We start from the raw sequence: 16,612 nt of genomic DNA, 5'->3' as shown, positions 1-16,612 counted from the left end.
GTGGAGCTTAGGATGCTTAGAAATTTACATCTTTTAAGAGCTTACATTAGAAAAGAATAAAGATTTAACAACCATGTTCTAAATTAGCTTCCACCTTAAGAAGCTAGGGGGAAAAAAACAAATTAAACTTGGTGAAACAATGAATACTGTTACGCTGAAAAAATAAAATGAAAAAAAAAAAAACTTGGTGAAATTGGTAAAATAGATGAGAGACCAAAAAAAAAAAAATTAAAAAAAAAAATAAATAAAACCAATGAAAACAAAAGCTTGTTCTTTGAAAAGAACCCCTAGCTAGACTGGTCAAGAAAAGAGGAAAGAAGACACAAATTGCCAACATTAGAATTGAAAGAGAGGACATTACTACAGATATTTCAAACATTAAATGTAGATTAAGATAATAGTGCAGTTCTATGCCAATAAATTTGACAACTTAAATAGACAAAATTCCTTGAAACATGCAGATTATCAACAAACAGAAAATTTATCAACAGAAAGTCTGAATAACCCTCTAATTCCAAATTTTTTAAAGATTTTATTTATTTGTGAGAGAGAGCATGTGCAGGGGAAAGGGCTGAGGGAGATGAAGAGAAAGAATCTCAAAGCACACTCTCCACTGAGCAGGATGCCTGACGCAGGTTTTGATCCCACAACCCTGAGATCATGACCTGAGCCAAAATCAAGTCGGAAACTTAACCAACTGAGCCACCCAGATGCCCCTAATTGAGAAATTTTAATTCAAAAATCAAAAGGCTTTCCACAAGGAAAACTCCAGACCCAGATGGCTTCCCCAGTGAATTCTTCAAACACCTAAAAAAAAGATACAGTATCAGTCTTACACAAACTCTTTTAGGAAAAAGAAGAGATAGTGCTTTCTAACATATTTAATAAGGCCAGAATAATCCCAACATTAAAGCAAGGAGACCACAAGAAAAAGAAAAGATGTACTAATATCATTTGTTTATACAGATGCAAATATTATTAATAAAATATAAGCAGGTCAAATCCAGCAATATATAAAAAGCTAAACAGCAGTACAAATGGGGTTTGTCTCAGGAATGCAAGGTTGGTTTAGATTTTGTAACTCACTACATTACCATTCTAAAAAATTACTAATTTCAATAAATGTACAAAAGCATCTATGTATGGTAAAATACCCATCTGTGGGAGAATGAAGGGGGACACCTCTCAACAAACTAAGCTTGAAGGAAACTTCTTCAAACCTAATGAAACAAATCTACAAAAACCTACATATAGCTGATGATAAAGGACTGATTTTTTTTCCCGTACAACTGGAAATAAAGCAAGGATGTACACTCTCATTATTTCTCTTCACCATTTTACTAAAAGTCCTAACAATCACAATAATGCAGCAAAGCGGGGGAGAAAAGGATCCAAATTAGAAAGGAAAAATAAAACAGCTTCTACTCACACATGACATGACAATATACACAAGAAATCCTCAAAAATATAAAGTGGCAGAAACTAGACAGTGGGTTTTGCAAGGGTATAGGATACAATATCAGTATTTTTTATAAAGATCTTAATATATATTTTTAATTTCAAGTAAGGTCCATGCCCAACATGGAGCTTGAACCCACCACCCTGAGATCGAGTTGCATGCTCTACCAATGAGCCAGCCCTAGATTAGTATTTTTTTAAATCAAATCTCTATAATGACAAATGCAAAGTTAATCCTTTTTTTTTAAGATTTTATTTATTTGACAGAGAGAGAGAGAGAAGCCACAAGTAGGCAGAGAGGCAGGCAGAGACAGAGAGGGGAAGCAGGCTCCCTGCTGAGCAGAGAGCCCCATGCGGGGCTTGATCCCAGGACCCTGGGATCATGACCTGAGCGGAAGGCAGAGGCTTTAACCCACCGAGCCACCCAGGCGCCCCAAAGTTAATCTTTTTAAAAATACCATTCACTATAACATAAAATATTTAAAGATAAATTTAACAATATATGTGCAAGACTATTATCCTGAATACTAGAAAACACTAATAAAAATTAAGGAAGACCTAAAAAAAAAATGGAGATATATATCATGTTCACAGATTCATACACTAATATTATTGGGAAACTGATTCTCCTCAAACTGATCTATAGATTCAACATAATCCCAATCAAAATCCCAGCAAGTGTTCTTATAGAAATTCACAGATATTTTAAAAAAACACAGCTAAGACAATTTTGAAAAAAAAAAAAAAAAGGTGGAAATACATCATGCTGTACACACACACACACACACACACACACCCCTAAATCAAGGAAAGAGAATAGAAAATGCAGAAATAAATCCACATGCACATGGCCACTGACAGTCAACAAAGGCACTACGATAATTAAATGGAAAGAAGCCTTATCAACAAACAGCACCAGAATAAATGAATCTTGATATTACCTCATAACACGCACTAAAATTAATTCAAAATGATCACAACCCTATGTGTAAAAGCTAAACTATAAAACCTCCAAAAGTAAACACAGGACAAAAAAATTTTCACTGCCCCATGTAAGGCAAAGACTATCAGACACAAAAGAATGCAAAACTGACAATATTAGAAAGTTGACAAACAGTACTTTATCAAAATTAAAACTTCTGCTCTTTGAAAGACATTAAGGAAGTAAAAATCAAGCCACATACTGGTAGAAAATATTTAAAATATATTAATGAAAATGAAAAAAAGACTTACTTAGAACACATAAAACTCTCTTAGAGAGTTCAGGGGACACCTGGTGGTCCCTGGGTGCCTGGGCAGTTCAGTCAGTTAAGTGTCTGCCTTCAGCTCAGGTCTTGATCCCACAGTCCAGGGATCAAGCCCCACATTAGGCTCCTTGGTCCTCGGGGAGCCTGCTTCTTCCTGTATCTGCTGTTCCCCACTGCTTGTGTGCAAGTGCTCTCTTTCTCTCACTCTCTCCCTGACAAATAAATCTTTAAAAACAACAACAAAAATCTCTTACAGTTCAGTAGTAAGAAGACAAACAACCCAACTAAAAATGGGTGAAAGACCTGAACAAACATTTCACACAAAAAAGACAAATGAATACCCACTAAGCAAATGAAAACTGTTTAAACCCATTACTCATCAGGGAAATGCAAAAAAAAACTGTAATAAAATGCCAGTATATAACCACTAGAATGACTAAACTTGAAAAGGCTAACAATGCGAAGTGTGGAAAAAATAAAGAAACTGCAACTCTCATTATCAGTGGGACTATAAAATCATTATTACTTTGGAAAACAATTTCACAGTTTCTTATAAGATAAAACATACATTTATCACATGATCCAGAAATCTCATTCCTTGGTATTTACCCATGAAAAATGGAAATATACGTCCACACAAAGGCTTGTTCTCAAATGCACAGAGTAGCTTTATTCACAATAGCTCCAAACTGAAAACAACCAAAATGTCTGTGCAAGATGAATGGAGAAACTGGTCTAGACATATAACGGAACATCAGGCAACACTAAAAACTAGGCAATGCTAAAAACAAACCACTTAATAGATACAAACATGGATGAATCGCAAAAACATTTTGGTGAAGAGGTAAAAAAAAGCCAGACACTAGTATCATTTAATATCTGACACTAGAATTGAAAAAGAAAAAGAAACTACAAAGGCCTTAAAAAATAGATTTTTAAACAAATAGATAATAAGTCACAAGAAACAATAAGTCAGTAAAACTTTACAGAAGCAAGCATTTAAGGAAGAAAGGGATTTTAAGCACACATGAAACTAGGGACTGTTCCAATTAGAGGAGCTAAGAAAGAAAGATGATACAAACTTGAGTAGGTGTCAACAAAAAGAGCAAAGCAGAATGTAGGATAGACAGATGGGCAGAACACAATTATGCACTACCTTGAAAATACACAAGCATTTCAATTTAATAAGACAAAAAACGCAAAGATAAGAGAAAGGCAAGACCATCCTCTCAAATGGGATAATGCACAATTCTATCCCCAGGGCTAATAACGTTAAAAAGCTGGATTCATATACAATCCCCATTAAAACACAACCTGTTACACTCTTAGCTAGTGGACTAAGAAAGTAGCATTGTGTCTTAATGTAATAGTATACTAATGCCAAGAAATGCCGATTTTCCCCCATGGCCTTCCACCTTCATCTAGGTCTCCCAAACTAGCCATGAGAACCAAAATACCTCTTCATGCAGCTTCTGTTCTTTTTAAAAAGTAAAGATGAAAATAGTCTGAGAAATAATACACCATACAATTCACCCATTTAAAGTATACACTTGAATGTTTTATATTCAAATGAAATGTGCAACCACTACCACGATCTAATTCCAGAACATTTTCATCACCCTAAAAAAAACCCAGTACTTATTAGTAGTCACTACCCATTCCTCATCACCACTCACACCTGGAGCATCTACTTTGTCTCTATAGATTTGCCTATTTTGTATACTTTGCATAAATTAAACCATACAATATATGGGTTTTTGTTGGCTGACTTATTTCACACAACAATATTTTCTAGATCCTTCCACTTTATACCATGTATCCATATGTCATTCCTTTTTATTGCCAAATAATATTCTATTGCATGGAAATACCATATTTTATTTAAACATTCATCAATTGATGGACATTTGGGTTATTTCCACTTTTTACCTATTATAATACTATGAACATTAGTATACAAGTTTCTGAGTGGACATGTGTTCATTTCTAGCTTTTGATCTTATAATAAAAAAAATTAAGTGTCTTCAGATTTTCTTTTCTATAACCTCATTTCATTACCATATACAACACCTCCCCACAGTGATACATATACCTGTTGTTATGTCACAGGTATAAATCAGGCATTTTAAGTAAATTAGTAGGATCTATTTTATTCTTCCAAATAATTTACCAATCCCCTCAATCGACAATCAGCAAGATTACTGATAGTTTTCACAATATTTAATATTTATTACAAGTTATAATGATGCTGTCATTCTTCAAGTGAGGATGTGACCACTGAAATGCTGAAGTTCCATTTATTCTACCCCTCAACCCGACCTTAAGGGCTAATACTCCCAGTATTCCTTCTCAGACATATAGTTACTGGAACCGATAGCCTCAACTACCCAAACTCCAATAACAAGAGGCACATTTTGTCCACACACCAAAACAACAAAAAAAGTTTGAAGATGGGCACACTTCAAAATGTGACACTAAGCACCTAACATAATGGCCAAACATACACCACTTTGGTTAAACAATCTGGTAAACTGGCAGTGTGTCAAATAGATGTTCATATTAATAAGGATGTTGACCAGAATCTAGAAAAGCCTAGACACTGTATTTATGATATTCTGCAACTTCCTATAGTTTTGAACTGGAAGCCCTTTTTAGGGACACAAATTCTCAAACTTATAGAAATGAAATGGAATCCAGGACTAAAATCCAGAGTACCAATCTAATCTACTAAAATAGGGTTCTACCTATTTAAAACAACAACAAAGACACATGAAAAAATGGAAAAGGAGAAATCCAGAAGAAAGGGTGAAATACATAAAGTGAATTATGAGATATAAACTTCAGTTACAAAATAAATAAGTCACAGAGATGAAAAGTACAGGGAATAAGATATCAAGAAGATGGTAGTAACATTGTTTGGTGACAGAAATACATTTATCACGGTGAACACTGAGTAATGTATAGAATTGCAGAACCATTATATTGCACAGCTGATACTAACACTGTATTTGAATTATACTTCAAATAAATAGTTTCCAGTGAAGAAAGAAAGGGGTGCGGGGTCGGGGGGAGAAAGGAAGGAATGCGAAAGGTCTCAAAGTTATCTTGGAAGATGAATACCGTAACTTATGATTTCCCTTGCAAGTTATCTGATACTTCTACAGTGTCTGAATCTGATACCTCTTTCTTAAGTGAAAAAGAACTGGAAGGAGTTAAAACTACTGCCCTAAGAACTGCACATTATCCACTACCTGTTATATCTACAACATATTCTAGGACAGTTGTAGCAATTATAGTTAGTATAACACTTTACTTCTTTGCTAAGTAGATGCATGGTTGCACATGTGTCAAAATTTCATCTCACAGCAGAAGAAAGTTTAAGAAATACTGAGCTACAGTGGATTGAGCCGTTGCCTTCGGCTCAGGTCATGATCTCAGGGTCCTGGGATCGAGCCCCGCATCGGGCTCTCTGCTCTGCAGGGAGACTGCTTCCTCCTCTCTCTCTGCCTGCCTCTCTGCCTACTTGTGATCTGTCAAATAAATAAATAAAATCTTTAAAAAAAAAAAAAAAGAAATACTGAGCTAGATCAGCAGGGGTAGAGATGTCTTAAAGTCATCTTTTTAAAACCTTATTAGCTCAGTCCAAATCCTAGATTTTTGCACTTTACAGTCATTGAGAGACAGCAATTTAAAGATTCATTTATATTTACCAAGAAGAACTAACACACAAGCATAGATGCCTTCAATGCAGTGTGCATGGGTCTACTGCCTTTAGTATAAGGTCAAACATGGTAACTATGATAAGACAGACACAAAGTACTACTGGACTTCAAAAGGAAAAACTTCCAATTGGAAGGAATCCATTTTTTATGAAGAGCACAGCATTTGGTCTGGCCTGGAAGAGGAGACTAAGAAGTGAAATAGAGAGAATAAGAAAAGGATAATCTATCTTTATTCATGCCTTCCACATAAAAGATATGTATGCCCTATAATACCCTTCAAACAATCAAATTAAAGAATGAGCCTAGCACTGTGCTTTTTAAAAAGTGGTGCTGTTGTATCCTTTAAGGAACTAAGTTTTATTAATAAGAAAGGACATACACACCATCCTCCTTATCTTGTATGGGCATATTAAGGCAGGCGCTGGTCACTTTCAAGCTTAAAAACTTTCAACAGCTCTTCCTTACCTGAAGAACAAAATCCAAACTACTCAAGGTACTCTACAATCTGGCCTCAAACTCTCTTTCCCACTTTACTCCTCCAATCTAGCCAAACTTGTGTCCATTACATACTTCTCACTTTGCTGTTTTAGTTCCTTTGCTCCAACTGTAGTCTCTATGTGGAATATCATCACCATATAACAATTAACTTGACATTCAACTCAAATACCAATTACTTCAAGTAGCAGCCCCCTTATCACTTCTGAACTCTCCTTCCCTGAGCTCCCCTAATCCGTTCATTATGTCTAAGATTTACACATCACTTGGTAATTAGTATAACACAGTAATTAAAAAGAATTTTACCCTCCCCAACCCATTACCTCATAGAAGCAAAGAGCTGTATCTCATAGGTGTTTTTATTTCAGAACTAATAATATAGAAACAATAGTAAAAGCACTGAGAATATGTAAGGGATAGTTCAAAAGAGGGAGTAAGGGAGCAGAGCCATGGACATTGCTTTGGAACTACCATATTTACCAGTCAAAAGAAAAATGGGAGGACAATAAGAAGAAAATGTATAAACAGCCTCTCAAGTCATTATTTAAGACTTTTGTAACCTATGGAAACAGAAATAAAGCCTACAAATGAGGATCCAGAGACAGCTAGGGACAGGTACTGATTAACTTTTAAATACCATTAGAAAGAGATAGAGAATTCCAAAGATCATTGATAGCAAAAAATTTTAATTTATATTATGAAAGATTTCTGATGTTTGAAATCGATATACCTTTCTATCCTGGTTGGTATTTTTATTTTAAAAAATGTACAGTGACTAGTTTAAAGAAGTCAACTTCTACTCCAACAACCTAAAACACTGACAAGAAAACTTGTTAATTCTAGGGAAAGAAATGTTTAAGACCATAAATACTTTAAACGACTAAATTCTAGAGCCAAGCATAAAGAACTTCCACACATGATTCCAACTTCATGTTAAATTTCTCATGTTAACAAGACAGAAAAAAGCATAAAAGATAGAACCAATTAACATCAGCTACAGTAAACAGCTTTAGTGCCGTCTAATTAAACATAATGAGCATGTAGCCAAGGAATAACACCACACCTACTATTTATTGTAATCAAAAGAGAATTGTCAACATCATAAAATGGAGAAAACTAAAAGTAGAGAAAGGATGAAAAGAGGTATACGTAGTTCAATTTTCGAAGAAATTAACATCTATCAGATCAATTCCCAAGTTTAAAAGTTATCTTTTCCAAAAAGTTCACATACTACATTGCCATTGGAATGCACAAGTACCAAGAAGCCCTTGGCTAAATACAGGTCTATAATTCATTCATGTTATAATAAAACCAAGGCATTTCCAATACACAGTCTAGAAAAAAACTTAAGAATAACTTTGCTTTACAAACAAACAAACAAACAAAAAGCCCACTTAAGACTCTTGCAATAACCCAGAAACTGAACTTGCATTCTAGAAGAATGAAGTAAGAGTATTTAAATTTAAGTAATTTCTCCTACAAGCTATTTTCTGGAGTCTTCAAGCTCACCCATGGAAGCTGAATGCCTATGTCTCTTCCTAACTAAAGGCTCTGTAGCATTAAGAGTGTAATTCTGTATTCCTGCTCCCGTCCCCTAAAAGTAAAGACTTCCGTGGGGACAGTGGTGATGGTATGTATCTAAGTAACTCTGAAAATATTCTCCCAAACCATATAAAAAAACAAGGCAGTAGAAGGAAATTCTACACAAAACCATGCTTTCAGCATAGCCTTGAAGAAAGAATGCTGATACTGCAAAACAAACATGAGTGAAATCAGAAAAATCACCAAATCCTAGCAATTGATTTCTCGGGCTGTCACTCCACGCCTACTAGAACACAGACATGGTGGTAAGGAGGCTAGCAAAGGAGCACCAGGGTCATTTGCAATGACCATGAAAACTAAGAAATCTGAATATACTGAAAAAGTGTCTGGGCAGATCAGAACACCGATGCCAGGTAAGAAAGTTCAAAGTTCTGGTGATTTAAAGGAACAGGTGCCATTTAAGGCACTAGCTGCTACAAAAAGGGGCACAACTTTGAAACATATAGCTTCTGGGGGAGAAAATGGGAAAAAGGAAGGGAAGAGTGTCCTTTTGCAACTGGATAGTAAAGGGAAAAAGAAAAAGGATAAAATTAAGGTCTTGCAAGACCAAAGAGAATTATAAAACTGGAATTCTCACGGTCCTCCTCCAACCATTAAAACAAAAACCACCAAACAGGACTGTTCCTTACTAACAGAAGAGGGCACCATTAAACTAGGAATACTGTAAAACACCCCAATACCATAAAAATCGACAAAAGAAAAGTGAAATCCAGAAAATCAGGAAACTGAATCTAACACATATCAACTGAGGAAAAACCCCTGCCCAAAAACAACCTCCAACAATCTCAAAAATAAAGCAGGAAAAAAGGTAAGTTAATACTCCAAACAGAATTAAAGATACTCAAACAACGCATTTAAGGATACAAAAACCACTCTGAATCAGAAACTCAAAAACTAAAAACAAAAATGGACAAAATACAAAGAGAAATTTTAAAAGGTGAATCAATTTTTAAAAAGAAATGGAAAAAATAAAAAAAAATTACAGAAATGCAGAATAAATTACAAGGAATCCAAGAGAGAATGGACTCAAATGAAAATGAGCTACCACAGTCTACCACAAGAGTTATGAGCCACATCCATCCACATTTGGTGTTATTTTTTCATCTGATTTCAGGAACTGTCTATCCACCACTTCATAAGCACTCACAAGCCACAACCCTTCCAGCACTCATATAAGAAAACTGCATCTCTTTTCCATAGTAAAATGCCATATTTACTAAGCATGACTTAAACATTCAACATGTCTAAAATTATGTTGTTATTTTAAATATATTAGGTCCCTCTTTTTAATGTGTCACTGACAAAGTTTTTGAGTATTATTTCCCTAACTCCCATGAACCCTGTGGTTTTTACTGTATGACTTTGCATAGCATTAGATTTTTAGGGACATGTATACTGGGTCATAGTAGAACTGACTGTAGAAGCGTATGTGTGGGTTATTAATACATGTATATATTCCTTAGCTCTGCTGAAAGGCAGACAGTGACACCCCAATAGCAATGAAAATACCTAGCACCCAGACCTCAGATTCTCAATGTCATCTTCCAATAAAAGGGTTAGGGCTCTTTGGAAAAGAGGATTAATTCCAGAGCTGGGACAGGTAAAATATAAATGAACCTGGAGTTTCCTGTAGTACCAGAAAGTAGGGACGTTCTTGAAAAAAAGATGAAGATATGTCAAAAGGACACCACAAGAGTCAAACAGGAGGGGTTTTCAATGGCTACAGCTGGATAATTTGAGCAATAAAATAAATAAGGATAGCATCAAATTATAGCCTACAAAATAAATACTTTTGAATCTATACTGACATAAATAACTGAAAAAAATAAATGAAAGAGAAATGACAGCTTTTCAAAACAGAGGCATTTCAACTGGTAAATGAGAAAGGAACAAAAAAACTACAAAACTGCTATTAGGTAACTACTACAGCAATACAGGTATCCCCCACTTTTTGAAAGTTCACATTAAGCAACTTCACTTTCATTATGGAAGACCCACAACAGTACCTGTTTTCTAACTGAAAGAAATATGGAAAGGATTTTTACTTTTAAGAAAAAAAGGCAAAAAGAGGGAGGGGGAGGGCAGAAATAGCGTTCAGCTTCTATTTTGCAAGGAGCCATTACAGAGGTAGCACACACCCTGAGCAGCAGCACCAAGAGCCTTCCCAGGTAACTACAACAGCACCTCACTGTAATCTCAAGCTGCCATAGCTTGGATTTTTGTTTGTGACCATCTGTGCTTTATCTCAATTCAGTGTGTGTGTCCAATAACATGATGTGTCACAGGTATCAGAAAAGTCTAAAGAGGTTATTTTTTTAGTCAAAAACCTCAAAAACTTTCCATATAAATTAATGGTAATGGCTTCTTTACACCAGTGCAGCTTTTGGAAGTTTTCACAGGAAAACTCTATTATCAGATAGTGAAGAAAGCCTGGAATTGTTGCAGGTTAAGTTCCACCCATGAATGCTAAAAACAAGTGAAAGTTTGAGAAGAAACAGGAAATTAACATACTCTCAAAGTATCTCTGAAATAGTTATCATTTTCCAAGAGAAAAACTGTCACTTTACAAGGTTGACACCAGCAGAGACCATCTTAATACTCAAGATTAACACCACCAGTAATAAGATATTGACGTCATGTTCTCCTGATATAAAATGTACCTCTTGATATGCTACCACTACTTCAATGGTGTTACTGCCAAAAATGCAAATTCCAAGTTAATTGTAAGAAAGCATCAGAGAAATTCAAATTGGAAGACATTCTATAAAATAATGACCAGTACTCCTCAAAAGCATCCAGGTCAGAAGGACATGAAAAGAATGAATTAATATCACAGATAATTAATATCACAAATAAGTGCAATGTGGATCCTGGGCTGGATCCTAGAACCAAAACAAACAAACAAAAAAAAGTCATTAGGAAAAAAAACTGATGAAGTGCAAATAAGATATTTAGCTTATAGTATGTTAATATTAATTTCCTGGGTTTGATTATTTTATCACGGTGGTCCAACATTAGGGGAACAATCTATACCATTTTTGCAACTTTTCTCTAACATTATTCCACAATAATTTTTTTAAGTGAAGTTAAAAAAAAATACTCACAAAATGATTAGTCTAGTTTTTACAAAAATTTACTAAGTAAATTAGAATTCCCATGGCAATTCAAAATATAATTCATCAGTGGCATGGCATCACTTTGTTCCAGCATTAATATCCAACTCATTATATGGAAAGCACAGATAAATGCTGCAATGTGATTATTTGTTGAGACATAAACTGCAGAAGGATATGCAAATCTGATGTCGTTTTGTAAAGCTTTAAAACATGAAAAACACTGTATGTTATTTTAGCAATATATATGCTCCTTAAAAAATGAATAGGAAAGATAAATCCTTATTTAAGATAACGATTACCTCTGCAGAAGAAAAAAGGGCAACAGGATTGAGAAAGATCCCTGACATTCATCCTGCTAGTATTCATTACATTATTCACTCTAATTTTTGTATGCGAGTTATGTTTCATAATTTTTAGCTACACTGAGAAACACTGATATTTTTAGATATCTGGGGCAACAGTCTCACGCTTTGTTTACCCCCCCCCCAAAAAAAAGTTTTCATTGTTGTGGGATTTGTTTTGTATAACAAGACAATCTTTACTAAGAAGACCATATTTGAAATTTTTCATTTCTATTTTCCAAACCAAACAATGTAAACCTTAAGATCATCTAAAATAGGGTCCTCTGCATTAGGACATACATATCCTTTGGCTTTTTTTATAGACGTATATACAGATCCTCTCTGTTTTGAGATCACTTCATACTTTCACTTCCATGGCCAAATCTCAAGGCCCTGTCATTACCAGGAAGTCTCCCACTTCTGACTACACCTTTTTATCCTTCGAGGCACTCTCTCACGAGTACACTCATCCTAGTCCTCTCACACCTGCTCTTCCTCCTATGCTTCCTATTTCAGTAACCACCCATTTATTCCCTCAGTTGTCCAAGCCATAAACCTAGTCATCACTCTTAACTTTCTCTTTCACTCATATGCCCTCTATCACTGAATGCTTTCATTCTACCTCTTATATATCTCTCAAATCCACCTATTTCTTCTATCCTCATCCTACACCACAGTCCAAGCCACCTTACCTCTTTAACTAATTTGCTGTAACACCCTCCTAATTATTCTTCCTGCCTACCACTTTTAATTCTCTCCAAAGAATTCTCCACAGTGCAATCAGTATTATCTTTTTAATTAATTTCCTCCCAGTGTTAAGATACTTTGATTTTCCCTAGGATGAAGTTCAAATTCCTTAATACAGCTTAAAGGCTCTTCATAATCTGGCCCCGATTTATTTCTTTAGCCCCTTCTTTCACTACTCCTATGGTACTTGCATGAGCCATCGATACTGTACTACTCAGTTTCTCCAAGCAATCCAAACTCTCCAAGTGTATCTCCTGTCCTGAACACAGGTCTGGTAAACTACCTACCCTCTTCACAAAGCTAAGTCCTCCTGAGGTTTCAAACTAAACTAAAAGTGTCACTTCTCTGGGATAAATTTTCCTGGTCTCCCTGAAACTGGGTTAATTGCCCCTTCTATATGCTCCTATATATCAAGCAAGGAGCAAAGTGGATAATAAACACATATACGCCCACACTCCCACCTGACTATGAAAGCCAAGCCTGTTCACTGTGTTCCTCATTACTGAAGCCAATGGACTGAATGAATAAAGTAATAAAGACCAAACTACAAAATAAATTGCCAAAAACACAATACTTACAAAGATAATTCCTGACCCAGGTGCACAATACTCTTTCCACTATACTTTGTGGCACTTAATTTTATGTTCAACTCAGTGTTAATTAGGTATAAGGCATGTAACACGAAGTTTTAAAGGATCTAGGTATCACCTCATTTTACAATTAAAGAGATGCCCAGAAAGGTTATTACCTGCTGAAGAACAAAACACTGTTAAACAGCAACGCCAACATTAGGTATTTTGATGTTCTTTAATTATATATTTTAATCTCAAGGAATTAAGTTTTTAAAATTTTAAAATCGTGAAAAACTTTAAAGGTTTTCATTTCTTCTAAGATAGCAGTGTTATTAAAAACAGAACAAATGAATCACCAATTCACTTAAAAGTTTCCACAAAATTACCTAGAATGTTATAACAAACATAAGAATATTTAATTATGGTGTAAGAGTAATAAAGATAATCTGAGTCATTATTATAATTATGTATTATAAGCAACACATGGATATCAACAGTGTTCAAGGCACTGTGGAACACATTCACTGAATATACAAAGAGATATAAAACAGGATTCCTAACTCCCAAGAAGCATACAATATGTTTAGGAAAACAAAACCCAACCATTATAGAATAGAAAAATTAGGTGAAAGGAATCACTTAAATTATTAACACTTTCAAGGAAAAGACTTTCTTCTAAGGAGTTTCAGAAATGTAAAGAGAAATCTATTGCCTGAGAAATCAGCATAAACTCAGTATAGGGTTGGTCAGCTGAGAAAGCTCTAAAACAATGAGGGTCCACTAGCAAGGAGCTTACCAATGGCCCAGTTTTTGGTTTCTAAATAGTCTTACCCAGTAAGAGAAACCAGGACTCCTTGTAGAAATGGCTAATTCTAGGACAGCAGCAGGAAAAGCAGATGATGAGCCTGGAATATATTATTGTCCCAAAAGTAAGGAAGTGCTCCAAACATGACAGAAACATATCAAAGCAATCAATGAGTAAACTGAAGGATTTCTCACTGACCAAATCAGAGTTAACCTGGAACTGATAGTAATCAAGTCTAATCTGCTTACTAAAAAAGAATCTATGAATTTATATTGATATTAAGTAAGCAAACGGGAAGTAAAAGTTGTTCTTCACAATAGACTGCCAACTATTAAATGCCGAAGAATAGCTAGACAAACACCATTTTGAAACCACTGTGTAATAATGGACTCAGGCAAGAATTAGCAATGAATGCTAAAACCATTATGTGAACATTTTTGGGAGGACAAAGTATTTACACAGTATGAAAGTGCCTCTCCACAGATTATTCAATAATAACAATGAGGCAATGATAACTTTTATACGGAGAAAACTGGCAGGCAAACCTTAACTAAGTGATCCAAGTAAACATCACCAACAAAGGGTCAAACTAACATCATACTGCCCCTGATGTGCTGCATTGAGAGATATATCATCACTTATTTGTGATGTCCCACCAGAAATGCATAACCTGTATCTAACAACAATGAAGCACTATGACAAACTCAAACTGATGGAGATCCTACAAAACAAAGGGCCTATACTCTTCAAAACTATTAATATCAGGAAAAAGAAAAAGTTGAAGGACTGTTTCAGATTAAAGGAGACAGAAGATATGAAAACTAAAATGCAACAGATAATACTGTATTAGAAAACATGCTATTAAAAGATATTATTGGCACAACTGAAGAAACTTAAACTATGCACTAAATCATAGTACCAATATTAAATTTCTTGAATCCATCATACTGTGGTTATGTAAGATTATGTCTTTGGGGGCGCCTGGGTGGCTCAGTGGTTTAAACCTCTGCCTTCGGCTCAGGTCATGATCTCAGGGTCCTGGGATTGAGCCCTGCATCGGGCTCTCTGCTCAGTGAGGAGCCTGTTTCTCCCTCTCTCTCTGCATGCCTCTCTGCCTACTTGTGACCTCTCTCTCTGTCGAATAAATAAATAAAATATTAAAAAAAAAAAAGATTATGTCTTTGTTCTTAGGAGATACGAACTGAAGCATTTAAGGGTTAAGGATCACGATGTGTGCAATGTACTCTCAAATGGTTCATTAACAAAAATAATCATAATAGGAAAAGGAAAAAAGGGAAAAGAGGGGGAGAAGAGGAGGAAGGAGAGAAGGAAAAAGAGACCAATAGAGTGAATTCCTGCTATTACAACAAATGTTGAGTTCAAACATTATATAATATGCTTAATACGTGGTTTCCTTGTTAGCAAAGTACACAGTGCATTAATGCAGCATTTCCATCCATCCCCTGTATGCATCTAGAATGTTTTGCCTCAAATGATTTGTCTCTGATTTTAACTGAATAAACTTGCATCTTTGGCATACTCCAGAAGATGTAATCAAGGAGCTTCAAACTATAAATAAAACAAAATAGTAATATCTATATTCAGACTTTAGGACCACTCTGCAAATACAAAAAAAAAAAAAATGATAAAGCAATTGTGCTAAACATTAACAATCCATGTATACAGGTGGACCAGTATATGAGAGTTCATTGTACTTTCTTGTAAGTTTTTTCCAAAAACAAAATGTTTAAAAACAAAACAAAAGAAAACAAAAAACCCTGCCGTACTGAAATGTTACTTTGGGGAACAGAGCCATTTGTGAAAAACAAAATCTTAACTCCCAGATTCTTTTCTCCTTTTCCCTTCATAATCCATATCAAATTAAGTTTTAAAACCATTATGATAAAGATTTTCAGTATTAAGATAAGCATTTTGCCAAAGTAGTCCTCAAATCTTTTAAAAAGCCCATTTCCAAGTCAGCTGTGCAGAATGTGGAATGATTTTCACTATTACAAATGGTGGTTAAGTTTCTAATGTTGGCCACAAAAGCTCTTTGACAAATCTTCATTAGCAATACAGTTGAACTGGTATTGTATTTCATGTATATTGTGTTAAACTGCACATCCCCCTAGCCTTTCTGAAATAAGGTGAAAGGATAAACTGAAGGGAGGGAATGCTGGTTAGTAAGGAACAACCAGTCACCAATTATAATTTCTAACACAATTTTTACTAAGTTATGCATTTGAAATTGGAAATATAGCCCTCAGACAAGATGGCTACTCACTGCCCAGGAAGAAGGCAAAATGGAATCTCAGGAAATGCCAATGGGCTAATCAGCTCTGACATTCCTGCCCTGACCCAGAATGCTGACATGTTAATACGTATAGAATATGCATAAGGCAGTATTTTAAAGTCTGAAAAGTACCTTTATAATTTTTAAAGTCTGATTTGAATAGACTGATTTGTTTGGTCATTTTAGTTGATTAGGAAATCATCATCCACTCAAC

The 16,612-nt window shown here is 35.1% G+C and overlaps 1 protein-coding gene across 9 annotated transcripts in view; it reads right to left on the bottom strand.

The window, feature by feature from the left end:
- Positions 1–16,612, bottom strand: part of MEF2A (myocyte enhancer factor 2A) — a 174,571-nt gene that overhangs the window by 151,058 nt on the left and 6,901 nt on the right. The window lies entirely within an intron of this gene.

This window comes from Meles meles, chromosome 6, assembly GCF_922984935.1.
Source record: "Meles meles chromosome 6, mMelMel3.1 paternal haplotype, whole genome shotgun sequence".
Lineage (NCBI taxonomy): Eukaryota > Metazoa > Chordata > Mammalia > Carnivora > Mustelidae > Meles > Meles meles.
Note: the sequence above shows the minus strand (reverse complement) of the source record. Positions and strands in the feature narration are given on the sequence as shown.